General features: G+C 36.7%; 1 long non-coding RNA gene across 2 annotated transcripts; it reads left to right on the forward strand.

The window, feature by feature from the left end:
* The first annotated feature begins 557 nt into the window (after positions 1–557).
* LOC124160234 lies at positions 558–27972 on the forward strand. 2 transcript variants are annotated; one of them, XR_006865118.1, is made up of 7 exons: positions 558–865; positions 13979–14055; positions 20354–20501; positions 21155–21333; positions 21857–22002; positions 26163–26302; positions 27058–27972. It is a non-coding gene; the product is annotated as an uncharacterized LOC124160234 (long non-coding RNA). The 2 variants fall into 2 exon arrangements; XR_006865119.1 differs by having other exon boundaries at positions 13982–14055.

The following is a 27972-nucleotide window of genomic DNA, read 5'->3' on the forward strand; positions in this document are numbered from 1 at the left end:
TACTTTCCTGAACACTATCAGTAAATTGAATAATTTCTTAGGTCAAAAGGCATTAACGAAAACAGCTAGTAATTTATTTATAGTGAAAATGACATTAAAAAGTGCTCATGTAATTGAAAACATTATTTCGAAAGAGTTTGAAAAAAATTTTAAGCAAAACCAATAACTAATTTATTTTCTAAAAAGGCCTCTTTAACTAGTTACTTTACCTTTGTGTAATCCTTTTCCTAATGTATAACTGTAAATATATGTTCACTTATCCATGCATACATGTTTAAATATAGTTATTTAATGATTAAAAAGACAGTAGCACCTTTCATTTCCCAAGGATATGAAAAAATGGTGCCTTCCACTAAAACCTCTCTATAGTGAACCTCCATACATCAAATTGCCCAAATTTTGGTCCCCTCCATTACGATGTAAAGAGGTTTTACTGTATTTTATATTGTTCATACTTTTTTCTTACATAGCCCTGATGATGATTTAAAAATAAATCGAAACGTTGGCTGAAACTTGTTTTAAAATTGACCTAACTCCAGGAAATATTATATTGTGCTGTCAGAATACAATCATGCCAAATAACTTTCCAGAATATATAGCACATTTGTTATTGTCCTACTACATACTTGTCCATTAATCCTTCATGATGTGACTGATGATGCTTCTTTGGGTATTAATTTTTCTGCATTAGAAGCACACTCATGTGTGAACATTAATATTTTCATTTCAGAACCAGAACACCCGGTTCCCCCTCCCTAAGGCAGTCCCTGGCACCGAGGGCAGGCCCCCACCCACCAGGACCCCTCAGAACATCAAACGCCAGAACATCCGGCACCTCCAATGCTACCTCCTCCTCTCCCAGCAGGTTAGTTGAAATCACACTCTGAAATTCTATTTTCTATTATCTTCATATAATAATTGAAAATATAAGGGATTTAAAATTCAAAAGCACTATTAATATAAAAATAAGCGATATCCACTTCACTTTTCCTTTCGGGTTCAACATTGTTGGTATTAGGGAGATCCCATGATCACTAACGCTGCACATTGCTAAAAATACATACCTCTTAAATAACTCTCAGTAGAGGCTCCCGTTCCATTTAGGTCGTAAAGTGAAAGCAAGAAAAAAGGATAACCACATGATAATGCAGCCTTTTTTAGTGTGCCTCCTCTCCGAAATTTCTGGAACCCTTCCTCACCAGAAATTCCTCCAAAATCCTCCGACCTTATCCGCAGAACTTCTTCCACTAAGGAATTCTCACGCTGAGGTTTTTCGCTCAAAGAATTTTCTTCTCGGCTTGGAGACTTTAAGTCTCGGAACTCTGTCTCCAAACTCTGCTCTCTGAACCTGCCATCATAACCAGCCATACCAGGAGATCATGACTTATAAAGCAAGTATGGCAGAGCAATATGTACTTGGATCTGGAAATCCAGGAGAAGTTGATGCTGAGGCATAATCTGCAGTTTGGAGTGAAAAGTACTCCACCTTCTCCAATCAATATTATATCTCCCTCCAAGACCTCATCCTACCACATATTTCCCGTCCTTGATTTCCAATGGCTTGCCTGAACTGTTGATCACACCTACTAGGCTGTGAGTCCATCCATAGGAGAAGAAACCCAGCAGAATGTGCATACATTGTTTCCCCCAACCCCTGCTTGGGCGAGGAGCAGGTTTCCCAGCTTTCCTGTCAGCACGGGTGCTTCGCAGGAATATTGGACTGTTGGTGCTGACAGGGATCTTGGGGGTTTTCCTCAGCTCAGAAGTAACTCCTTTGGTCAACTTTCCCCTATACCCTTGCAATCTGTCTTGCTCCCGTCCCTCTCTCGTATATCGACCTTTCAAGCAGAAGTATCGCTCGACCTCTGACGGTGGTTCTCAACTTACATTTGGTGCTGACAGTCTCACCTTTTGGGCTTAGTTTTTGTTTTGTTTACGGTTTGTTTTTGAGATTATTAGTTACTAATGGTTATTATCAAAACACCTGTTATAATGAATATTTTCGCTTACATATGCTAGTTAATTGAACATAACTTATCATTTTTGATACAACTTATTCTCCTGGTGGTAATTATTCTTCCTTTGTGGAGTTTTTCCCTTATCAGTCAGTGACAGATGAAAGAAGTTCCATGTGGCTGGACTTTACATTATGATTCGCCAAGATTAGAAAACATAACTCCACAATGGTGACACATCAAAAATGCTGCTGGGTCAGACTTGGGAATCCTGACTAACTATTATTTCTCTGGAAACATGAAATACAATCACATGAGACTTGGAAACCCTTTGAACAGGAGCCATCTTGCAAAGGCATTGATCTTTCATAGCAGCAAGGTTGGCAAGTATCTCGATGTCACTATCATGAGGTATTTTTGAAGAGAAATGTCATGAGCAGAGCCAGTTATGAAATAAAAAAATAAGGCCAAGAAGATGGAGATGAAGAGTGTAGCCAAAAATTTCAGGACATGGAATGCTCGGGAAATGATGACGGCAGGCAGCTAGATTATATCGAATCAGACAAATGGAGAATGGATAATTAGGGACTGTGTGAGATGAGATGGAGGGATAGTGAGTATTACTGGAGTGTTAGGTACAGGTAAATGGAATTTTGGAGTTGAAAGTCAACGTGGGGTATTAAATGGGAAGCTGGGTCACTGTGGTAGTTAAAGATAAGGTAAACAGTTTGATTCTGATGGTAGAAAACGAGATGCCAACCATCAACCTTGTTGTGGTTAATAGCCAGGTCAAATGAAACATAAAAATAGGGGATTGTTGTTCCTATAGCTTAGCCATAGGGCCTTGTTCTCCATACCTTTTAGTTTTCCATGAAACAGATAAGGTACATTCGTAGTGAAGAATTTACTAATATATGCATTTACTTATAGGCATGCAATTATTTTCAGAAACAGCGTAGTCATCCATATTTTGGAGAATATAGCCCTAGATAAGTTTCGAATGGCTTTCTCTCAAAAATGGTAAATCTTGGAGAAAAGATTGTAGAAAAAAATTATTAGATAATTACATGATCTTCAATTTTGGTGAGAGTTATTTTTATAGTTTAACTAACCGTTTTTAACTAAGCAAACCTTTTTTTTTGACCTTTGAACTTGAATAATTTTAAGCTTGTTGGGAATTTATGCAAGGGTCAATGTCTATTTTGACCAGACTATATCCCCACTATTGCAACCATTGGGAGGAAGAAGTAGATGAGATTTAAAACAGCTCAAGGTAGAAATTTGGGAAATCCTGGGTAGGAAAAATCTTGAAAATGAAACAATATCACGGAGGAGTCAGTAGCGTTTTGCAGGAGGGACAAATTATCCATTACTAACATAGGAGGATTTAGGACGGGGCACATGCCCCCCCAAAACGCTAAAAAATAGACAAACGTTTTTTATACATATATCATTACTTTCATTTTGTAATGTTCAATTATGGGCCTCAATCATTTAATTTCACATTAATAGCTTTCGTGTTAAAATAAAGAGAATATTTCTAAAAGCGACTGTTGTATCTTGTTTTTTAATCTCAAGTATGATAAGATCGTTTTCCAGTCAGACCGTCGAGCAACCCCCCCTCAACCCAGAAAAAATCCTGGGTCCGCCCCTGATTACAATTATATTCCAAGCGTCATAAGGAAGTGATTCATACCTTGGTATCTCATGGACTATATCCATGAAATATGTAAACATATCAGATAGATGACATAAAAATAAGCCTGAGTTATAGGTTAATCATGAAAAGCTCATGCTGGCTACCTGAAGTTGATGTTGATTCAACCCAAAACCTAGTGCTTATGACATGAAATGTGAGTTTATAGTAACCGACCTGGTAATTCCAAAAAGCAAGGAAAAGGGAGGTGGTAGCTCTGGAGTGAACTTGGAGGAGAGAATTTCAGGAACACATGAAATCTGTATAGTATCCCAGAGATTGGAGAAAAGTAGACTATAGAGAAGTGTGGTGTGAAATTGAAAGTGGAAACATCGAAGCATTCAAGATGTTAATTGAATATGGTGACAGCTTGGTGATAAAAAAACCCATGGATAACAGATTATGTAAATAATATCAAATATAGAGGACTTAACACATTCAGTGCGGATGACATATATATATGTCATGAGGGCTTTTCCACTCAGGCGGATGACATAAATGTGTGTCTTCGGGAGTACGTTTTTCCGCTGGTCACTAGGGTGCTCCGAGCGCGCCTAGCGTTACTTTTTCACCCTCCCGCAGTTCGGGATTGACCTTACACCATTGCGGAAGTGTCCGTTTCTAGTTCTACGTGTTCCTTCATTTTTAGTGTTTTTTTGTTTACTTTACTGCTGTTTTTGGAACAATTTGGTAGGTTGAGATTTTTCTTTTCATTTCCTTCGTCTCTTTTTCATCATTCTTATCGTAAATATCATAATCATGTCTTACATATGGATAATTCTTTTAAATTTGTTTTTTTACCTTTATTTTTAATTTATTCATATTTTATGTGCTATCACAAAAATTATGATTAGACTAACTTTTTTATTGAAGATATTTATCCCCGTTTCATACTCACTACATTATAAAAAAATGATCTTAGTGCGGTGCTTCAGTTAATGATGTTATATTTGAATTTCTTTTGCTAGGAACATTTTTTTATTAATGAAAATTACGTTTATCCTGGGTGATTTTTTTGGGTCTTTTTCCTACTTTTACTGCATATTTTCTCATTCGTTTCCCTAGGTCAATTACCAATCCTCTATTCATTTCTATTTTATTTCATTTTCTGAGTTATTCATACGTGTTGGGTTAGTTGCAGATTTTCTTCCTTTTCATAAAAAAATAACATATTAATGGCGTATGCAACACTGCATTACATTATCTACAGTATTGGTCTGTATTTTTTTACTTGTTTATTTGTTTCCTTAGCTTTGTAAACGAAATTGCGGAAAAAAATAGACTCAGAGGTATTTTAAGCATTACGGCATTTAACCATTATTTATGCCCTTGAAATAGTATTTTTATCTTATTTTTTAATTTATTCATATCTTATGTACAACCACAAAAATTATTATCAGACTTAGTTTTTGTTAATAACGTGTATTCCCGTCTCAAAACTTACTATTTTATTCAAAAATGTTTCCATGCGGTCCAAAAGGTCGTATTTTATACTTTATTAATAATTTTAAAATAATTATTGCAAATTACGTTTTTTTACATAATTTGGGTTTTTTTCCTAATTTTACGGCATATTTTCTCAGTCATTGCTCTGCATCAATTACTTGTCCTCTGATCATTATGGTGTTTTCATTTTGTAGGTCATTAATACATTCTAGTGTTAGGTACAGATACAATCTTAATTTTCATAAAAACTAAGGTATTAATCACATATGCAACAATTTCATTTTTGCATTACACAAATTGTACTATTTTGCTTGATAATTTTTAAGGCTCAAGGTTGGAGTCCCTCCCTACCAGCGGCACTCCCAGAGATTATTTCAACTTGCAAATGATATTTTCTTTGAAATAATCCTCTCATAGACAGAGAAAATGCTGTAAGCATTTACTCCAAAATCCTTCACCATGGGCCTTCACTAAGGGCATAATGGATTGGAAGCTGTTAGACAGGGAGAACTGGTAACTTGGCTGGGCCTTCTTCTCCACATGGGCGCAATTAGGGTTAACACGATTTTTTAACGATTGGAGGTCAGAATTAGTGTGAGTACCGATATTCGGGAGAAAATATGCCGTGATAGGTTTTTAGGAATGATGCAGGCTCTTCATTTCTCCGCTAACCGTGAAGGCATCCGAAGGACAGTGACTGCAATTTGCCCAGAATGTGAAGGTCAACCAGGGCTACAAGGCCTTGCTTTCAAATATATCATTAACATTTGTGAGAATTTTTATTGAAATGTTTCAATTTTGCAATAACTCTGGGGTAACATAGATTTAAAAAAATGTTTATCCCATAAATTTATATTTTTCTTGCCGTTCATTGTGTGTTCTACTTCTGTGACTTGAAAAAATTAAATCTACGGCCGTTGAAACAAAAAAAATACACGTAAAGACTAATTCCAAGATATTTCCGCCATTAACCTAAGGAATCAATGGTAGAAGAAGTATTATAAACGGAAATATGAAAAGTTCACTCCTTCATACAAGGAAAATTGCATGTGTGTAATGCGGGTTGCGTGAATTGTCAATTACTGGTGACGGGTGGCATACATGTATGTCATTAGGGTTTTTTACTAATTGCTTGAAATAGAAACGAAAAAAATTGCAAATTCTGTTGTATTACTTCCAAGACCACCGTTATGAAGCAAAATCACCCATCCGTCACTGGAGGTTTCGGTGAAAATATCATCCGCATTGAATGTGTTAAGAAAGTGGGAGGACGTTGAGAGAGAGCAGAGAGAAAAGGCATTTAAGAGAAAAATTAGGGATTAAATAAATTATAAATTAGGGATGGGTCGAATAGCAGATTTCTCAAACACGAATATCGAATTCGAATATTAAATCATTGCTCGAGTATTCGAATACCTCGAATTTCGCATATCTCGAATACTAGAATTGCGCAAGGCATATTAAACGTACGTTTTTTCTTCTATTTCCCTTGATGAATGTATAAATAAAAAGCTACACAGTGGAACCTCGATCTATCGTTTTTCAGGGGGGACGAAAAAAACGATGAATGCGGGAATGTTTGGCTAGGTTGCCTATGCAGCAGGAAACCCAGGATTTTTGCGAGTAATTGAGATTTCCTTAAAAGATTCAAATCGGAATTCAGCTGATTAATGGAAGATTTTAATTTTATGGAAACAATTTGGGCTTAAGGCCTGCTTGCACGGTACATTAACACGTACGGGTTAATGTCTAAATGTATGAATGCGAGAGTGAACGCCAAAATGCACCGTGTAACCACCCAACTGTGCAAATGCATGCACAGAAAATAGAACCTGTTCTAATTTGGTTCATGCATTCGTACATGTTCCATTCCGGTCCACAAAAATCATTCATGCAATCAGACATTAACTCGCACGTGTTAATATATCATGTAAACAGGCCTTTAAGGCCGTTTTACTCGGTACACGGAATTGCGCAATCTGACGTACGTGCGAAGGCGCAATCAAAATTGCGTCGTGTAAAGCGGTGAATTGCTAGAACACATGCGAGAATGCGTGGATGCGAGACGGAAAAATAGCCCCAGTTCTAATTTCGTTCATGCATTCGCGCAATGCTACGCCATTTTAGAAATTAATGCAGCTATAACCTGCGCAATTCCGTGCCCCGTGTAAAACGGCCCTTATAGTTGATTCAACTAACATCTCCTTCAAATATCCTAAGGGGACACACCACCTCGCGAAAAATGATTGCATGCCATCTCGGCTCTCACACTGCTACGATGGATTTCTATCTGATGTATGTATTCTTATCTACCAAACGCCATTTCAGCGGCACGCCGATCTGATACTCGGCTTCATCTAACTCATTTTCAACAGGTCGCTCGCTTGACCATGACTCCTACTGTCAAGTGCTAGCGGACAATCCGAGGCGTTTTTCAAAATACACTCGCTTCTCCACCGGATTTTCTTCAATTATTTTCAGTCCATCTTTGGAAGTTCTCACGAGATAAGCAGATGAATTTGAATTGCTAGCAGGGGGAAAACAAATATCTTGAGAAAATATCCCTTGGTATGTGACTATGACAATAGGGTAGTTTCCTTCATCAAAGAAAACGAAAGGCATTGATTGCGATTCGTTACCCACCATTAGTGTATTCATAATACACAAATTATTTGGTTTTTGAAATACCGGTTTAGACGAATGGCAAGGGTCAAATTTTATCCTCATTTGAAAAAGGCCAGATTGGCGCCCATGCGATTCCACTCCACGTGACGTCACAGGGACCTAGTTTCTACACGAGAGGATAGGAGTTATACATCGTCTGAGGTTACCAATGCATGCATGAGGCACAGAGCTCAGGGAAACATGTCTTAATAATCACCTACTAAAACTGGCTAAGGTCGGAAAGTTTTCTTCGTTTGATAAGGTATTAATAAACCTTTTTTAAGCCAAGCGCTACCTTTCAGCAAGGTACTCAGCTACCCGCTGGCAGCCTGCGACGTATCAGCGCTAAGCCTCGCCTCAAGGTCACCTCACCGGGCGGGAGGGGGAACCAGAAATACGACGTACAGAGATATTTCCCGGCATTCATACTTGAGCGTCGCGTTTTCGCGCGCTTGAAAATTTTCACTTTTCATTTAATCGCGAAAAATAGATATTGTCATTTAAAAATCTAAAAGCGTGAAATACGTATTCCAGGAGTAATAATATTTCGATTAAGGCAATAAAAAAATAATAGGAAACCACCCTATTGAGATTTATAGCATAACTCATAAATTGTAACTTGATACATATATGTTTACGAAACAAAATACCACATCAACTTCCGAGAAGCTCAGTTGCGAGGATATCGAGTTATTATGCTAAGTCTCCGTCGTATTTTGACATTTATTCCCTCGCGTAAAATGCTTAAATAAAGGCAGAAATACGTCGTGTTTGGTCTTATTCTTTTTGAAATTACGCGCAAATTTTGCAAATTACTAATATTTCAATCCAATAAAGGTGTAATATCAAATGCCGAAAGACATTTTTAGACATCTTTTGGGCTAATAGATGACTCATACAGCAGTTGACCTCCAGAAATGGTGAATTCGAAGCAGGTAGGCAGAAAAAGGTCAGTGGGGGAGAAAGAAGGAAGGGTGAAACACGATTCTATTATTCTCCTGTAACTTGATATTTTCTTTTGAAGCTTTTGATTTATGGTCTTCGTAATGCGAACTCTGCGCAAGCTGGGGACTTTTGTTTTATTTCGGAGAAGAGGCAAGCTTCGGAAGAGCGGCCGAGGGCTGATAGTTGGAGGGGGTAGCGGATTTAGAGAATTGCGCTGCGTAGTTACTATCCCACGGCACTGAGGTTCTCCTGGTGGGGGAAACCAGGGATTTTCGGATTTTTTCACCCGATCACTTTTGATTCCCCACGTCCAACTCTTTTCACCGCTCTAATCCACGAATTTGATGTAATTCGTCAACTTGCCTAAAACGGCTCTGCGTGCACTAAACGACTACAGTTCTCTACATTTTTTCAAATCAACTACCAACGACGTGCGTGCGACAGAGTATGACGCGAAATTCAAAGTATTCGAGGTATTCGAGACTTTAGCATAACTATCCGAGACCTCGAATATCGAATACTTTCTAGTATTCGAGTATTCGCGGATACCATTCGCACGTCTCAAAGTTACAATGAATAAATACAACAAGAAAAACAATATGGCACGGTGGAATGATGGAAAAAACTGAGTACATAATGTAATGGAAATGTTCAGAAGGAAGGAGAGGTATGTGCCCTATATGCCAAAGTTGTGTCACTATTGGCCATCGAAGGAGGGCTTCCCAAATCAAATATTAAGGCTAATGATGGAAGAATGCTAACTGAGCCCCACAAGATTCAAAGAACGTAATTGGAAAGATTTTTCAAAGGATTTGCCCAACACCAGGAAGAGGCTGAAAAGATTGAACAGAGGAGTTAGGTGTTGAGGAGGAGGAGAATTTTGGACTTGTATGATAAAAAATGATATCAAGAGAGCCCTTTACAGTATGAAGACTGGGAAATAAGGAGCCTTGACAAGCTTGCACGTCATCCAGTGTAATTACAATTATCCTAAAAAAATAATCAAGCCACATGCAAATTTTAAGAAAGTGTTATTTGAACTGATTATACGCACATGAAATACAAAGCCATCTTATGATATAAAAAAGTAAAAATTGTAGTTCTGCAATGTTTGGTTATGAGGGCGGCCAGGAAAGGGTTGGGGGGCGCGCCTCCCATATGCATCCGCCACTGAGATTACATATCGAAACAGTATACGAAAGGTATACATATACCTCTCAGATACTGTTTCCATGTGTAGCACATACGTATACAGTATACGAAAGGTATCTATATACCTTTCATATACTGTATACGTATGTGCTACATAAGGAAACAGTATCTGAGAGGTATATGTATAGGATACGCTTCAGGATACTGTTTATATATACTTAGAATCTAAAACGTATACAGATTCTCAAGGAAACAGTATACTCCTGGTATACTTACGGTATATGTATACCGTTACCAGTGTGCTGTCTGGGAAGCTTCTGAAGAATCAGGGTGGTATAGCAGAATGTATTTCAAACTAGTACTCTGGATCTTTGAGGATGGGTCTTGGCCAGAGGATTTTAGGAATACAATTGTTCTTCCAATTGCAAAAATGGAAGATGGTGTAAAATGCAAGAGATACTATTTACGTAATACATATACATACTACACGTGACAAAAGTGGCATTGAGGGCTCCAAATAGAAAGACGGAGTCAAGGGCAAAGAAGCGATTACGTTACCATATGTTATCTCAGGGAAAAAGTTTTGCTTTGCTACTGCTTTGGAACCCTTTTGGAACACCAAAATCTGCATTGGAACTGCTGTGAAACTCATTTCCACTCATTTGTACCAAAAATTGGAAATATGAAGACGTTTGTAATTCATTTGTTATCCCCTTTCGAACTCCTTTGTACAGAGTGTGTTCGTGTGGAACTGCTTTCTACACATTTGGAACTCCTTTTGAACGTTTCGGCAGGATTTCCAGACGTCATCATTCGTATTGTAACTGCTGTTTACGGAGAAGATTCATGTGTAACTGCTTTCTACACATTTGGAACTCCTTTTGAACGAGACGACAGGATTTCCGGACCTCATCATTCGTATTGTAACTGCTGTATACGGAGACGATTCATGTGTTAGGTACTGCTTTCCATACGTTTGCAATTCTTTGTGAACAAACCCATGCGATTTATAGACGTCGTCATTTGTTTTGGAACTGTCTTCTACGCGCCAACATGCCATGGCCAGGTTCAGTCTGATAACTACGTTTGGTCGAGAAAAAGAAAATTCTTTAATATATGCAATAAAAATGCATAAGTGGTTTAAGAAATAATCGCAAGTCAGTTAATAGAAACGGAACTCCCAAATATTCACTCCAATGAGTTTAAAAATAATTCTATTTTCCTTGTTGCTTAAATCGTATTTTTAGGTCCGATTTGAAATGCGACAAGATTATCTTCACTACGTACCGAGAATCTTGGTTGCGTATAATAAAGGTATTCAATAATAACTTCATAGCGCTCGCGTTTTTTGCGTTTCCAAGTATATTATTATCGTAAAAAAATCAATTTATATGCTTTCAAAGTATACTTCGCACATATAAATATTGAATTTTACGGCATTTTTGCAACCTTTTTTTTCATTGCTTTCGTTCTTTAATACTACCGGAAAAGTAGTATTTTGCATCGATTAATATACATAAAACATACCGATGTATTGTCTTCGCGATCCCTAGGAAATGGTTTATTATGTCCATATTTGGATCCGTATTTTAGGACTGAATTTTTTCGCCACTAATCCCTCCTTCGAAAATATATTTTAATGTCGCAGTAGACGAGTTCAATTACCCGTAAAGGCCTTTTTTCGCATTTGCATTGAATTTTCGAATATTTAACATGACGGTTTTCAAGAAAAATTATCCAGAAACGAAGGCATTTCACTCAAAAATGGACACTGAATGATACACATCAACCACATAAGATCGGAATTAAGCTCTCGATAAGGACTTTCTTGACCACCAAAGTGCCTTACCCCTCACTCCGCAATATGAAAATATGAAACTTGTGTTAAGCTCGTCGAGCTTGAAGGTCCTTCGCTTATGACTAATACTTTGGAAAGCAATGGAGCCATTGCGAAATGATGGCACTGCTGCACTTTAAATCGCAATATTCTAGTGATGGGCAAAGTCGATCATTTTAGTGATTCAATCATTTTGACTCGAGTCACATAAGTGATTCAATCAATTGATTCAATCACTATGATCGAAAAGACTCAAATCAAGATTCAATCACTATGATCGAAAAGACTCAAAGGAGTCATGATTGAAAAGACTCAAAAGGAATCATGATCGAAAAGACTCAAAAGGAATCAAGATCGAAAATACTCAATCAATGGATGTAATAAATCACTTTGAATAATCGAATAAATACTCCCTCATCTGCGAAGAGCATTGGTAACGCTGATTGCTATCCATATTATCATTTCATATACTTGTGTAATATTCCAAACCCTGCCGCGTGAACGGCGGTGAAATATACAAGAATTGCCATGAGAAAAAATTCCCCTGGACCGGGAATCGAACCACGGACCTTTGGCTTTCCGGGCCACTGCGCAGACCACTACGCTATCCAGGTTCTTTAATTCCCATGGCAATTATACCGAGGCTCATGGTACTAGGTGGTACGGAAAGCCAAAGGTCCGTGGTTCGATTCCCGGTCCAGGGGAATTTTTTCTCATGGCAATTCTTGTATATTTCATATACTATTTTAATTGTGAATTCCTAGATGAGTAAATTAGATTGAAAAAATGAAGGAAGCAGTGTCATGAAAATATTTGGGAAGGCGAAACTGCCACAGTTTCTTAACACTTATAAAATAATTTCTAACTATAGTTGATCAAAATATAACACAAAATACACCACACACTATGCATGAATCTGATCTGCAGGATAATTTTATGAACGGCACAATAAAATATAACCAGCTTTAACTTCTACTTCTTAACGTCCTCCTACAGGAGTCATCTTAATATTTTCCTTTTACGTGTATTGGTGTTATTAATACTGATAACTGCTGGAAAACATTTAAGAAAAAGATTACACAAGTATTCAGTTCTTCATAACATAGTATTTAATTTTATCACAACTATTTCTGCCCTGACGAAAAGAGATTAAGCATCAGTCCATGAACATACGTATGTTCATTCATCGGTCGTTCCAAATTTTGAATCAAACCGGAAACCGAGATGATTGATATGAAACCGGAAGTCGGAGTGATTGATGATTGATGATCGACTTGTTTAACGAAATGAATCATGAGTCATTTGATTCACCTAGTGATTCAATCTTTTTGATCGAATCGTTCATGATCGACCCATCACTTCAATATTCTTCTTGCCTAAATTTCCGAAACAGACTAAAATAAACTTCAAGAAAATTAAATATTGAACTGAACTTCTTGAACCATCTTGAACTGCTACAAAGCAGGTGGCATGGTGTACAAATGAGTTCCAAATGGGTGTTCAACTGGTAAAAATCAGTTTCAAAACGGATGAACGAGTGGTACAAACGAGTTCCAAATTTAAAACCAAATGAGTTCCAAAGGTTGAAAATTACTTCCATAGCAGTTTCCAATGGAAATCCAAAGCAGTTCAAAATGTGTTGCAAATGAGTTGATGACATGGTAGGACGGTATGACGTCATGAACTGCTGTGTACCTTGTTTCAATTCCACAGCAGTTCGAAAGCACATACAAATCAGTGGTACAAAGCAGATAGATTACAGTTCCAAATGAAATTTTTCCCTGAGATGTTATAATGGACAAGCAAATTCAACTGGTGATGCAATGGCAGTGACGAGAACACTTGTTATAAGATACCCAGAATATAATCAGTACAATTGTTATCCCTATCTATAGGATCCATTCAACAGATATATACTTCAGTATACATCTGTGATCCATTCCTAATGATGAATCTCTAGCAAAAATATTTCCTAATAATTTTAGTTTTAAGTTTGAGTTAAAATGTTTACACTAAGGTATCTATCAAGTTTTCACAACTAACACATCTATACAATATGGAAGACATTTTGATTACCCATTTCCTATTTTTCATCAAAACATTTTTGGGACAAATTTAATCAATTCTAGATTCCATTAAAAATTACTGTTATTAGTCACAGGTTTGAAGCAATAAATAGCCATTTTCAAAAAAAAAACAATTTTTTAAAAGCATTATTGAGAAACTGATAAAATGGCATTCAGTTAGCTAAAGCATAAAACTCATTGCTCACTACCTTTTCAGCAGCAGCCCAAATGACCCAGAGGGACCCATCCTTCCGCCACCTAGAATTTATCCAAGAGGCTTCTTCCCTCCATGAGGTAATTATATTCTCTACAGTCCAGGGTGATCCTACACAGAAAATAAACATCTATTAGATATGTAATAGATTTCTACAGATAGATAAATAGTTATATAATAGACATCTGTCGTAGATAACCATTAGATATATTATTGTCGAAACAGCAGCATGTCTAATAGATATCTACGGTAGATGTTTATTAGATAACTACTTATCTATATCTTTTATACTAATCATAATTATATCTATAAAAAGTTTTTCTCGTGCCTATGTTTGCTGCAATTGACATTACTGAAAAACTTTTTCCTGGATGATCAAAATGAATTCAGTGGAACCTCGATCTATCGTTTTTCAGGGGGATGGATGAAAAAAATATGAATGCGGGAATGTTTATCCGGGTTGCCTATGTCCTAGGAAACGCCGGATTTTTGCTAATTATGATATTCATTAATGGATTCAAGCAAGATTTTAGCTGATTACGGGAATATTATTACTTTATCGAAACACTTAGGTCATATTGTTGATTCGACTTATATCTCTTTCAAATATCCTAAAGGAACACGCCGCCTTGCTAAAAAATGTTTGCACTCCTCTCGGAATTTTCACAGCTAATTCACTGTAAAAATTCTTATCCATCAAATGCCATTTCAAGTACACGCATTTACGAGAGAAATGTGCGTGTTACGCCTCAAACAACTGATTTCGCCGTCGCAGTGATTGGTTATGAGATGGATCAAGAAGGCCAAAAATAGTTAATCATTTGAAATGTTCCTTTCTAGCAATTAAATTTTTAATATGATTGAGGCAATGTGGCGTTAATCGTTAGCGGCACGGCCACCTGATCCTCGGCTTCATCCCACTTCCTGTTTTTACCAGGGATCTCGCTCCACCCCCACCCCTGCAGTCATGTGCTAGCTAGCTAAAACTAATAAAAAATGAAACCGGACTCTATTGAACCCACACGGAAAACACTCGCTGATTTTAAGTCAACCCACCCTCGAAAGTACGGTACCACTCGTACGAGGTGAAGTTCGGCACTAATGCTATCGCGTACGGCGTAAGCAGAGCTTACTGCAGAGGGTGAAGCATGACCATATGACTGCGCAGCGAAATTTTTTTTCCTATACAGAAGGCAACTTACCCACTAATTTCTAACAATAAGTAGCTTAGCTCTAGATGAGCAGATGAATTCAGATTGCTAGTAGGGAGAGGTAGGGAGAAACAAAATATCCTGAGAAGATATCGCTTCGTTAACAACTCAGACAAGTGAGATATGTAGCATTACGTGCCCTGTTTTCGAAAAAAAAATCCGCATCAACTGCCGTGAAGCTCACTCCCTAGTAGCACAAAAAGGATTATATCTAGATATAATACGTATCATTGTATACACTGTATGCAGATTATATCTGTATAAAATCCATGCAAATGTCCTCTACCACGCATATAATATCTAGATATTATACGTATTATATCTGCTGCAATAATATGGATTTTATACAGATTAAATATGCGACATAATATAACCCTCAAATTTTCAAAATATAATCCATAATATAATAAGATAATATATATTAACCCTCCATATACCTACGAGATAATAGAGAGAGACTATACTTGCCACAAAGAACTATTAACAATGTGAATTCGCGAGAAAAATAATATTTTCAACTAAATATGTCTGAAAGGATTGTACTTCCACTATGCCTGCAAAAGCAAAGATCAATCTAAACCTCAACTACTAGTCCAACCTCGGCTACTAAAACGTACCAGTCCCAGGCGGATATGTATTTGAAATATTGTTTGGGATGAAGCTAATTAGCTAAACTTTAAAGTTTCAATGTCACTTCAGTAGATGTATCAATCTAATAAAAATTTGAAAGTCCTGCCAAACCACCAGCATAAAAATATGTATAAAGAATATGATATCTCTTAAATCACATATCAGCTCTTACCATGCATGAGGACATCACCATAATGAATTTTAGTGGCAGGAAAGAAAAAAACAATTAAAATACAGATATTTTATATTTTCATTATTCAATCACAATAATAGCTGCAATCCTCTCTTGTTACCATGAAATACTTTGCTGAAACAAATACTGTCATTCTCTTTTGAACAAAAATTATTTTTAAGTGCATTGACAGAAGCCAATAGTTTCTTCAACAGTCTTCAATAGTTTCTCCAACGAATGTCTATTGTCACATCATCCACTTAAAAAAAAAATCCACATCCACCATAGTTCTATACGTCACTTATACCACTGTCTTTCTGTCTTCTGAATGATAGTTTGGTAACTGAAGAAATGGCACCTTCCTCCAGTCTCGGCACCTTTAATTCAACACGAATTATCTCCCCATCTTCTTGTGCAAGGCCACAGATTCTTTTCTGATATCAATCGATGTGAAGTGCAGCTCACAGACCTAAAATTAATAAATAAGAAAATACCAAGTAAATTACTTAGTCATTTCATTTTCAATTTAAGACATTTCTGAATGAGAAATATATCTAATGACTTGGCTGGTGAATACAGGAGATAACTATATACCTCAATGATTTTTTAATAAAAAACTAGATATAAGCATAAGATAATTTGTGATGATAAAAGCCGGACACAGTTAAATTCCGGTTCATTGCACCACTCACGATTGTAAGAGAAAAACGCATATTTCCATTCACGGCGGTTCATACACACTAATAGTACATACGTTTCTGACGAGACTCAATGAATTTCTCAGCATTGCTTTCCATGCAACTTATTAAGTGAGTATCGCTGGTCTTGCGAAATGATACATAAGCTCACATTAATTCGAAAGCATGAATACCTTAAAAGGTATGTGCTTTCCCCCGTAATATACGGTACTACGCCAAAAATACAATGACTCAGGAAGCCTCATCGAAAATACCCTAGTATATAACTTAGGGCGTAAATAATTCAAACAGCTTTTCAAATCTAAGTTAAATAAGTATTTTTAACTGAGTACTGAGTTTCAGACGCATAACACACCAAAGGGCAAGCTAAGAAATAATATTCGATACCATAAACTTGGCTGCTAAATTATAATTCCCACTAACTCCTTCAACCACACGTTTACTGAACGAAATAATACAAAAAACAACTAAAATAAAAGAATTTTCAGTCGAATTGCCGCTACAATATTTTAAATCAACACTTTTAGTATTGGAGACATTCATCAACATCCCCCAGCCACATCTAGCTAGAAATTACATCCAAATAATTACAGCGTGAAAGGGTACATACCTTACTGTTTTTCGTGGAGGTGAAATTGTCTCTTCTGATCGCCCGAATCCACTTGATCTCCAACTCAAGATATTTTGGAAAGCTAAAAACTTAAACTTTGGGTCCACTCCTGGAGTTTTCTTCGCACCCCGGTACTGAACACATGAAAGGCGTTTTTAACAAAAATGTCTCACAAACACACGTTTGTTAAGCCCAGCGAATGAAATTCAAGAATAAAGGAAAATTCACTATCCTCAGAAACTTCAATTTTCAATAACTTACACCACAAAAATCCCTAAAAAGTGGTGAAACGTAACGTAAATTCGTAAATTCACTCGTAAACAACGTAGGAGTTTCAAGGATATCACTACTTCGCTCAAAGATGATCTTATGAGTGGACTCATTAAAACCGATAATGTGCAACTAGGCAATTATTAGTTTTCAGAGTGAATATTAATCCACAAATATAATTTTCCTTGGCAGTGTACTCTCCTATATGTTACATTAATATTTTTGGTCGCTAATATGAACTCAAAGGTTTATGCGTTATACCGGTATGGATACACCAATATACATAATGTAAATCCCTACATATAATAACGCTGTAATACAGCAATAATACGTTACAAAATACATTATGTATATAGTATACATCAATTTCCTTGGTAAATACATTATGCACGCGAGTTCTTGTGCTGTGTGGGGATGTTTGAAAGAGAAGCAGAGATTTTAAAATATATGATAAATATATATATATATAATACAGATATGTGTATCTGTATATGATGTATACCAGAATCTTTAAAATATACAATTAATATCCTTATGGTGTAACCATGGATCATCAGACATGTATAAAATATGTATGATATACAGATTTGCAAATATGTATACCGATGTATTTCGAAATCTTAAAAATATACAGATATAATCCTTTTTGTGCTACTAGGGCTATCAGCAGCGAGGATATCGATATTCGCCAGAAATCACCATGGTATTATTCCAACTATTTCCTTGCTTAAAATGCTTAAATAACGTTAGAAATACGTCGTGTTTGGTATCATTCTTTTATGAATTACGTGCACATCACTCATATCTCAATCTAATAAAAGTATAATACCAATTGCCGAAATTCATTTTAAGACACCTTTTGGGCTAATTGGTGATTCATGCAGCAGTTGACCTCCAGAAGTGGGGATATTTGAAGCGAGTCAGCTAAAAAATGTCAGCGGTCGAGAAAGGGGGAGGCGTGAAAAAGATTTCGAGTAACTTCATATTTTCTTTCGAAGCTAAGGTCTTCGTAATACGATCCCTGCTCGAGCTGGGTCCTTTTTCTTTTTTTTGAGAAGAGGAAAGCTTCAGACTGGGGGAGACGAGTGGTGAATGGAGGGGGATAGCGGATCTTGGGAAATGCGCTATGTTACTATCCCACGGCACTCAGCTTCTTCCTATCGTATTTCAATCCCCTGGGGAGGATTCAAACTATGTGTCTGTCGTTATTAGCCATAAATAACACGTTGTAAACACTTCGTCTCATTTTTGTCAAACGATGGATGCGGGAAAATTATACGACGGGACCGCGATCTTTAAAAGATCAGTGCGGGAAAACGATACTTCGGGGAACGATAGATGTGGGAAAAAATTACATTGTCTTTATGGAACTTAATTTGGGACCAGGAGCGGCGAACGATGAATTTGGGAAAACGAACAATGCGGGAACGATAGATCGGGGTTCCACTGTACTACAATATGTACCATCTTGACCAAGAATCGAACCCGGGCCCCCTAATTGAGAGCCGAATGCGCTCACCACTAGACCAACTGATCCTGGTTGAGAGAATGCACTATTTTTAAATTATATACCTCTTGTTAAAAAATACCGCTCGGAAATTAATTAATTACAGCCAAACTAAGGCCCATTTAATGGAACCACTATCAGTTCAGAGATGTGTTCTCCATTCCGAATGCCATAAAAATATGGCATTGAAAAAGGCGGAGCAAGGTACGTGGTCTCACCTTGTCAGTTAGGGGAGGAACAATCTTATGTTATTATAATAATTATGGTTATTAGTACTAATCACCTTAATTCTAATAGGAGGAACGGCAGCAAAGGGAATGGCAGCTCAGGGGAACGGATGATTGCTGACGTCATGCAGTTAGCATCGTTCAATGCGTGGCATAATTTGAAGTACACCATCGCTCAAGCAAGGAACCAAAAAATTTGTCCCTTAATCAAATGTTAAATCACTTCCATAGCTCATGATTCGCATTTAAAAAGACACTTTCGGAGATGCATCCAAAAACATCGTAACCTGTGCATCTAATAGACGTATAACAGAGACAAATATATCTAATAGATGTCTAATAGGCATTTATTAGATATATATCCCCTGAGACCACACAAAAAATTGTAGGGGTATAAATTTGGGATATTTCTAGTCTACAGGTAACATTAACCGATGGATGTTACCTGTAGACCATAAATATACGCGATGCACTACTACCAATTGGGATATTTCAAGTCTACAGGTAACTTAATCGATGGAAGTTACCTGTACCATAGATATACAGTTACCAGTGCAGTTACCATAAATATACGCGTGAAGAAAAGTAAAGAAATCTTTGTTATTTCACATAAGTATCATGTCATGAATTTTCATCATGTCAAGTAGATTCCATAAAGTTATACCTGAAAGAGCTAATTATAAATATATGCGATGTATTATAAACCAAAAATTGAAGGCGTATACATTGGGGATATTTCTAGTCTACAGCTTACTTCCACCGATGGAAGTTACCTGTAGAGCATAAATATACGTAATGTATTCTACCAATGCCTTCTTAAGCTAACGAACCGTATGCTATATGTATCAATATTTAAATAGTTACAGTTCCTTAATCCTCAGACGACATATCATCAGACTACACATTTTTATTAAAAAAAAATAGTGAAAGTTTATGGTTTTGTCAACCTTTTTTCGATTTCCACCCACTGTGCATCGGTAGTACAATAATAATATAAATAAGGGTTAAATTCTATCGCATGATTTCATTTGCTCCGCTTTACTCATTTTTCAGGTATTCCTGAGTGGGGGATGGCTACCCTTGACCCACTGCTTATGCCTCAGCCTATCATCTCCACTGGAGATGGACCTGTGGGCCTCACGGGGCTATTCGACAACCCCATCACACGGGAATTTGTAACTAGATGAGCGATATCGGTCAAGTACGAATCAATCCTAGTAATTAAATGTTGATCAGTGTCTTGGAGAGTAAGTCTTTAGGGATGAAATGGAGATGTTTAACAAATAATATTCATTGCAAAAAGACTTAATGAAGGTATAAAAATACACGGAAACATTGGCCAAAACTTTTGCATTTAACTCTTGATGACCTTCACTACAAGACACTATAATCAACACTTGTATCAAGTGAAAAAAAATTATAAAGACATTAAAATCACTTAAAATTCAACCCGTAGTCGTAAAACCACATTCATTGTGGAATTGTAAACAAAAATACCCAGAAGTACATTAAACAAGAGACCTTGTATTGTTTGTGAATGGTTATTTTGTTAGTCCATGATGGATGGATCAAGGGTCGACATAATATTCGCGATTACAAAATCTCTTAATTTTTGTCGATACCACATTAGGTAGTATTTTTCCCAATATTTAAATAGTTACCGTTCGTTAATCCTCAGACATCATACCACTAGGTTACATTATTTTTATTTTCTAAAAAAATAGTGAAAATTTATGGTTTTGTCAAGCTTTTTTCGATTTCCGCGCACTGTACATCGGTGGTGCAATAATAATATCAATAAGGGTTAAATCCTTTCGCATGGTTTAATTTGCTCCGCTTTATCTCGTTTTTCAGGTATTCATGAGTGGGGGATGGCCCCTTGAACCACTACTAATGCCTCAGCCTGTCATCGCCACCGGAGATGCACCTGTGAGCCTCATGGGGCTATTCGACAACCCCATCACATCGGAATGAGAACTGGATGAACGATAAATTCAATCCTAGTATTTAAATGTTGATGAGTGTCTTGGAGGGTAAGTCTTTACGGATAAAATGCAGATGTTTAACAAATAATATTCATTGCAAAAAGACTTAATGATGGTATAAAAATACACCGATACGTTGGCCAAAACTTTTGCATGTAACTCTTGAATACCTAATATACAAGATACTAAACAACAATTGGTAACAAGTCAAAGAAAACTCTCAAAATATAAAGACATTATATTCAACTAAAATTCAACCCGTAGTCGTCAAACTGCAGTCATAAATATCCAAGTTGACGTAAGATTCGCTATTTCAAAATCCCTAACTTTTTGTTAATTCCATAGAATAATGTATTTTTCCAGATATTTTAATAGTTACCGTTCATTAATCCTCAGACTTCGTACCATCACACTACACCATTTTTATTTTCCAAAAACTAGTGAAAATGTATGGTTTTGTCAAGCCTTTTTCGATTTCCGCCCACTGTGCGTCGTTAGTGCAATAATAATATCAATAAGGGTTAAATCCTTTCGCATGGATTCAATTGCTCTGCTTTATCTTGTTTTTCAGGTATTCCTGAGAGGGGGATGGTTTCCCTCGACCTGCTGCTCTACCTCAGTTGATTATCTCCACGGGAGATGGACCTGTGGGCCTCACGCGGCTATTCGACAACCCCATCACACTGGAATGAGAACGGGAACAGCGATATCCGCCAAGTATGTATCAATCCTAGTCATTATATCTGTTCCGTCATATATATTTTATATATATGAGGGAACATGAAATCGTACACGTGATATGAAAGGAAACAATCAACCGTCACGAGGGAAGGAATGATCGAATCAACCACCATATCAATCACTCTTAACATTGCATGATATATTTTAACCATTCTGCACACTACACTATTCACTACAAAAAAATATACCCTGATGAGGATGATAATAATGAACTGATTACACTTAACAAACAAAATACCCTGATGAGGATGATAATAATGAACTGATAACACTTAACCCATTAACCCCTAGCGTTGCGTTAATGCAACATTATTGAATTCTAATTGTCAGAACAAGTTTCTACCTCAGAATAATGTTTTCTTCGATTTATTGTCTTTTTTAAGTATCTCTAGTTCTAATTTGGTCATTTTCACCAACATTTTCAATCTTATAGTTGTATTTTTATCGCTGATGGCGTTTGGCATAAAAACCGATGCACAACGAGACATCCTAGGAAAAATTACATACCCCATCATGTCTGTTAAGGCTGAATGGGGCATTTCCTCCAAAGGAATACTGATAACCCCCGGCCAAGATGTCGAGTGTACAATTAAGATAAAATATAAAAGATGTAACTTAATTTTTTTAAATTACTTTGATTATATTTATTTACCGGAGTTTTCTCAGCGTTGCATATACGCAACATTTTGAAAATCATATTATATGATGGAAATATTTTTTTCCCAAAAATTAATCTTAGTTGTGCCAAAATAAATCGGAAAAGGCGAAACAACCGAAGTAAAAAGCCCTACATACAGTCTGGGGAATAATGGGTAAAAAAATCTATGATTTGAATATGATGTTTTCCCCCCCTCCAAAATAGTACAAGTTTCAAGGAAAATAGAACATTAACTCTTTAGGCCACTGTTTACTATTGCCTTCTGACAAAGTTTCTGAAGTTCGCTAGCAAGTCCGTTGACCTTTGCCTTCTTAGCACTTCTTACAATTAGTTGCGAGGATAAGTTGCACTGTGGACTGGGAGAATAGAGCTTTATTGCTTCTAAATAAGGGAAGTGATTATCTTATTGTCTGACCTCAACAAATTATGAAGGGTCGCTAACTGATGTTCTTACAGTTTATGGTTGAAGCCGGAACAGTGGAAAACCATCTGTAGATATGTACCTTCCCGCAACACACCAACATGTTTCCGATATTTCTTTGCTTTTTGTCAGTGCTGTAGCAAAAACCCTTTCAGACTTTACCACTTTCTCGAAAATACTAATGAAAATTGTAATGCAGCTAATATTAATTTTTTAAATCTGGAAATGATTCATTTAAATACAATTTTAAATGCTTCATTGTACAAAAGTAAATATTGCGAGTATTACCAATATTTCCTGAAAAAGTGTTGTTCCCTATGATGGAAAATGCGACTGAACGATAGAAAGAAAGATTTTATAATGATATGCATTAGTTTATAAATGAAAAGGAAAATTTGTATAAACGAAGAATTATTGCTATGAATTATATTGTTTAACAAATCAGAAATTGACTTGCATGATTTGAATAATTTTTCATTTAATAGTTATTATGCGTCAAATAATATCATTTTTAAAAAGAAATATTTAAAAAGAAAATATAAAAGGTACGCATTAAAAAATATTTTTCTCCCGCTGAGTAAATGATTTTTTGCATAACAAATTCTTGTGATACTTCTGGAAACAGTCAAGACACAATCGAGGCTCAGCCAGGCAGGTGGGGCTATAATATGATGTGTCCTGGTGGACATTCTTCTTGAAGCACTGCCTACATCTCTTCTGTTTTCTGTCTTTTGTGTTTTTCATATAATCAGGGAAATGTCCAGATAAGTCCTTGGTTTTGGATCAGGCGGGCTAGGATGACGGTCTTTTCAAAAGAGCGGAAGGTCAAGAAAACACAGATATTGCCATAAGAGATTCTATGATTTGAATTTGAAAGTCAATGAGAGGAATTTTCCAAAAATTTTCTTAGAATAAAAAATGGGAAAGTAAGACATTATTTGATCCCAATGATCGATGCCACAATTGTAATTGCTGTATTCAACCTCCGCCTGAGGCTTTCTTGGCGTTCACCCTTGTCTTTTCGCGTATTCAATCATTTTTTTGCACTGAATTCAGCGCTGATCATCCGTTTTTCCCTCTAATCCTTTAACCTAAGGATACAGATTTCATCCTCTGAAAAGGCCTCCACCAACTCACCTTTCTTTATACCTGGCAGAGCACTGCAAGAGGATTACCTTTCTTGCCGCTCCTCAGTGTCCCCGCCACGTTAGTTTTCCCTTTTGGATGGAATCTAGAACTGGCTACACTGTTATAAAAGTTATTCATATAAAAGGATTGGCCACAGTCAAAATGATCCTCCTTCATTTGTTTACCTTCTTCTTTGAATGCCCTTTTCCAGACACTTCTGAGTTGGAAGATGCTTGGTATTTGAGGTCTTGCAGCACCAAACCCTTTGCTTTTGTCAACACACACAACAATTTTTTTGCGTACCTTTAGCGCTTTCCCATCATATATTTACTACATATATCCCAGCCTAGCTCTCAATGGAACTATAGAATCTTCTAAACTCAAGTCACGTGACGGGGTACTACTTTGTCCATTGTTTCCTTCAATGCGTCTATAACGGGGCTAATTTTGAATAATCAGTGGGTCAGAGGAGTGTTAGAGTCAGAGAAGGTAGATAGGTTCTCGTTGATTTAAAGGGCTTGGAGAATTGACATGAATTGATCGCATGACTTCTCTCTCCTGAAGCAATGCAAGTCATATAAAGGATGAGCTTTTCAATGATTGGAAATATGGGAAATTTTGATAATTCTTGTATGAAAAATAAGGCCAAAAAGTGGGGAAATTCTTCTATGGTTAAATATTTCCATCTAGTAATTTTCCTTCAGGACACGAATTTCCCATTTTATATCCTCGGATGTATATATTCTCGGGCCGGATCAGTTTCTCCGAGTTCGGGGGCATGAGACTGGGTGAGTGGAAATTGTTCTCTTAGGCATTTTTTTGTTGGGGAGGATGCCAAATAAAATGCTTGTAAGTATTTCAAATATTATGGAGAAACTCAAGTAATGAGTCTCTAATTCAAATGCTAGTGAACATAAGGATGGGGAAGTCTAGCTATTGTGCATGAAATGTAAATAGTAAAAATAAATTGCAATGTGGAACCAGGACTTCACTGAAGTTATTGTAAAATGTATGCAAATATGCGGTTATTATTTCAAGCGTAGCAGCAAATAAACATAGGGATAGAAAGAAATTTTGCCATGATGAAATCATAGCAAATAAAATTCACTCGGAAACTTTAAAGGCATAAGAAAGGGAACATTTATTATTCATCGTAAGGATTGAATTATACATACCTGGAGTATGTCCAAAATTAGGCAACCAGCCAAGCAATTTACCACGATAGCGTTAATTGACACTAAAAATAAAAATAACAACAAGGGAAAAATATTTCCATTCCTTCTCGTAAAACCAAATAAATAAACACATTGCGTGAAAAGTCATAAAGAAAGATAAAATATCTTGTAATAAAGTATCTTACCTATCCTCGTCAACTGCAAAAGGATCTTTTTTTATTTCGCTTTGAATATTTGTAAAAGTTTTTTTAAAGGTATAAGAACAATTGTGAGAATGTATTTCTGTTTTCTGCATTATAAAATGAAAGTAATAATGAAATAGATTGTATAAACCCACCCCCAAAGACGACCTTGCAGAGAAAAACCGGCTAAAATACAAAAACAGAAAAAATCGAAAAAAAATTGCGAAGGCAAAGAGACTGACCCTCTCCCATACCCTAACACCGGTGGCTGGCACTCAGGGTGGAAGATAACGCAAAAGGGAATCATGACGTAACCCTTACGTCATCAACCACTCGGTAGTGGTTGCCATGACGTTGACGTTACGTCATGAGCACGGAACGTGTTAATCCACAGACATCATACCATCAGACTACACCATTTTTATTTTCCAAAAAAAAATAGTGAAAATGAATGGTTTTGTAAAGCTTTTTTCGATTTCTGCCCACTGTACATCGGTGGTGCAATAATAATATAAATAAGGGTTAAATCCTTTCGCATGGATTCATTTGCTCCCCTTTATCTCATTTTTCAGGTGTTCCTGAGTGAGTTTCTTTTGACCCGCTGCTCTTCCTCAGCCGATCATCTCCACGGGAGATGGACCGGTGGGCCTCACGCAGCTATTCGACAACCCCATCACACCGGAATGAGAACTGGACAAACGATATCCGCCAAGTATGTATCAATCCTAGAAATGATATATGTATTGATCAATGTCTTGGAGATAGTCTTTAGGAATGAAATGGATTCACATGCTGATCCCTAGACTATCCCTCGCTAAGCGCTCACTCCAACACCGCCTTTGCTCCCTACTCAATTCATTACCAGACAATATTGATCCGTTTTTTCGGCCCTTAAATTCATTTGTCAAACTCGTCATGTCCCATTCCTCGGCTGATAAATAAACCTCCCTCTCCACCTCGCTTTCCTCGTGCCTTCTATTTTGTTCTTTACTATCTTATGCCTGCGTACTCTTTGTTCAGATTGTTTATGTTAAAATTTCATGTTTATTACTGCGTCACTATAGATTGGCGGAAATGCTGTATGTGAGCAACTCCTAAAGTAAAAAAAATAAAGAAAAAACTCAATTTATAAAGCCATTATATCCTTCTAAAGTTCAACCCGTAGTCGTAAAACCGCAGTCATAAATACCCAGGGTCGACATAAGGTTCGCGATTTCAAAATCCTTTACTTTTTGTCAATACCACAAAATATAGTATTTTTCCCAATATTTAAATAGTTACAGTTCCCTAATCCTCAAACATCATACCGCCAGACTACACCATTTGTATTTTCTAAAAAAATGGTGAAAATGTATGGTTTTGTCAAGCCTTTTTTCAATTTCCGCGCTCTGTGCATCAGTGGTGCAATAAATTAGGGTTAAATCCTTTCGCAAGGATTACATTGCTCTGCTTCATCTCATTTTTCAGGTATTCCTAAGTGGGGAATGGTTTACTTCGACCCTCTGCTCTACCTCAGCTGATTATCTCCGCGGGAAATGGACCTGTGGGCCTCATGCGGCTATTCGACAACCCCATCACACTGGAATGAGAGGCCAATGAGATTGAGTACCTGCTTAGACTTAGTACCCGCTTGAGCTTTGCCAATGGAGATTGTTGGAACACTACGGAGCTTGAAAAGCTTGATTAACGTTGTGTATTTACAAGAACAAGTGAGGCATTTATGTTCCATGTAGCCTATAACCAATGAATGCTTTGTGCAGGATGAGAAGGCAGTCTACTTGCACCAAGTTTAGTCAGATTTACGATTAAATATTTTGTTCTCTACTGCTTCTTTAAATGCTTTTTGACATTATGACTCCTTCAATTTCTCTACTTGTCATATTTTTTTATTGATTTATTTAATTTCTTGAATTTTATACCATCATCACTTAATAATGATAAGAATTTCATCATCACTAACTAATTAAGATCATTGTCGATGTCTGCCTCCGGGTAGCTCTTGCAGTTCTTTAACTTGTTTCTAAGCCTTAACTTCATTAAAATGCAGTCCAGTTGAAATATTTTGTCTGGTATTTATTTTCCATGTGTATCTCCTTTGCATGTGATTTTTAAACTGTGTGTTGGCAGCCTCTCTCTTGTGCTATGTGCAGAATGTCTTGCATTTTGATAATACATATTTGCGGTTACTCTCCTATGTTCGCCTTTGCTGGCGAAAGTTTTCCGATTGCCTAAAATAATAATTTTTTGTCACCTCTTACCTGTTTGATTACTTCTGTGATATTCTGGTAAATTTATTCAACTTCTTGATCCCTGTTATCTGCCATGGGCATGTAAGTCTGTATCATTGCTGTGCCTACAATATATATACCCATTTTCTCTATA

Source organism: Ischnura elegans, chromosome 6, assembly GCF_921293095.1.
Source record: "Ischnura elegans chromosome 6, ioIscEleg1.1, whole genome shotgun sequence".
In the NCBI taxonomy this organism is placed as follows: domain Eukaryota; kingdom Metazoa; phylum Arthropoda; class Insecta; order Odonata; family Coenagrionidae; genus Ischnura; species Ischnura elegans.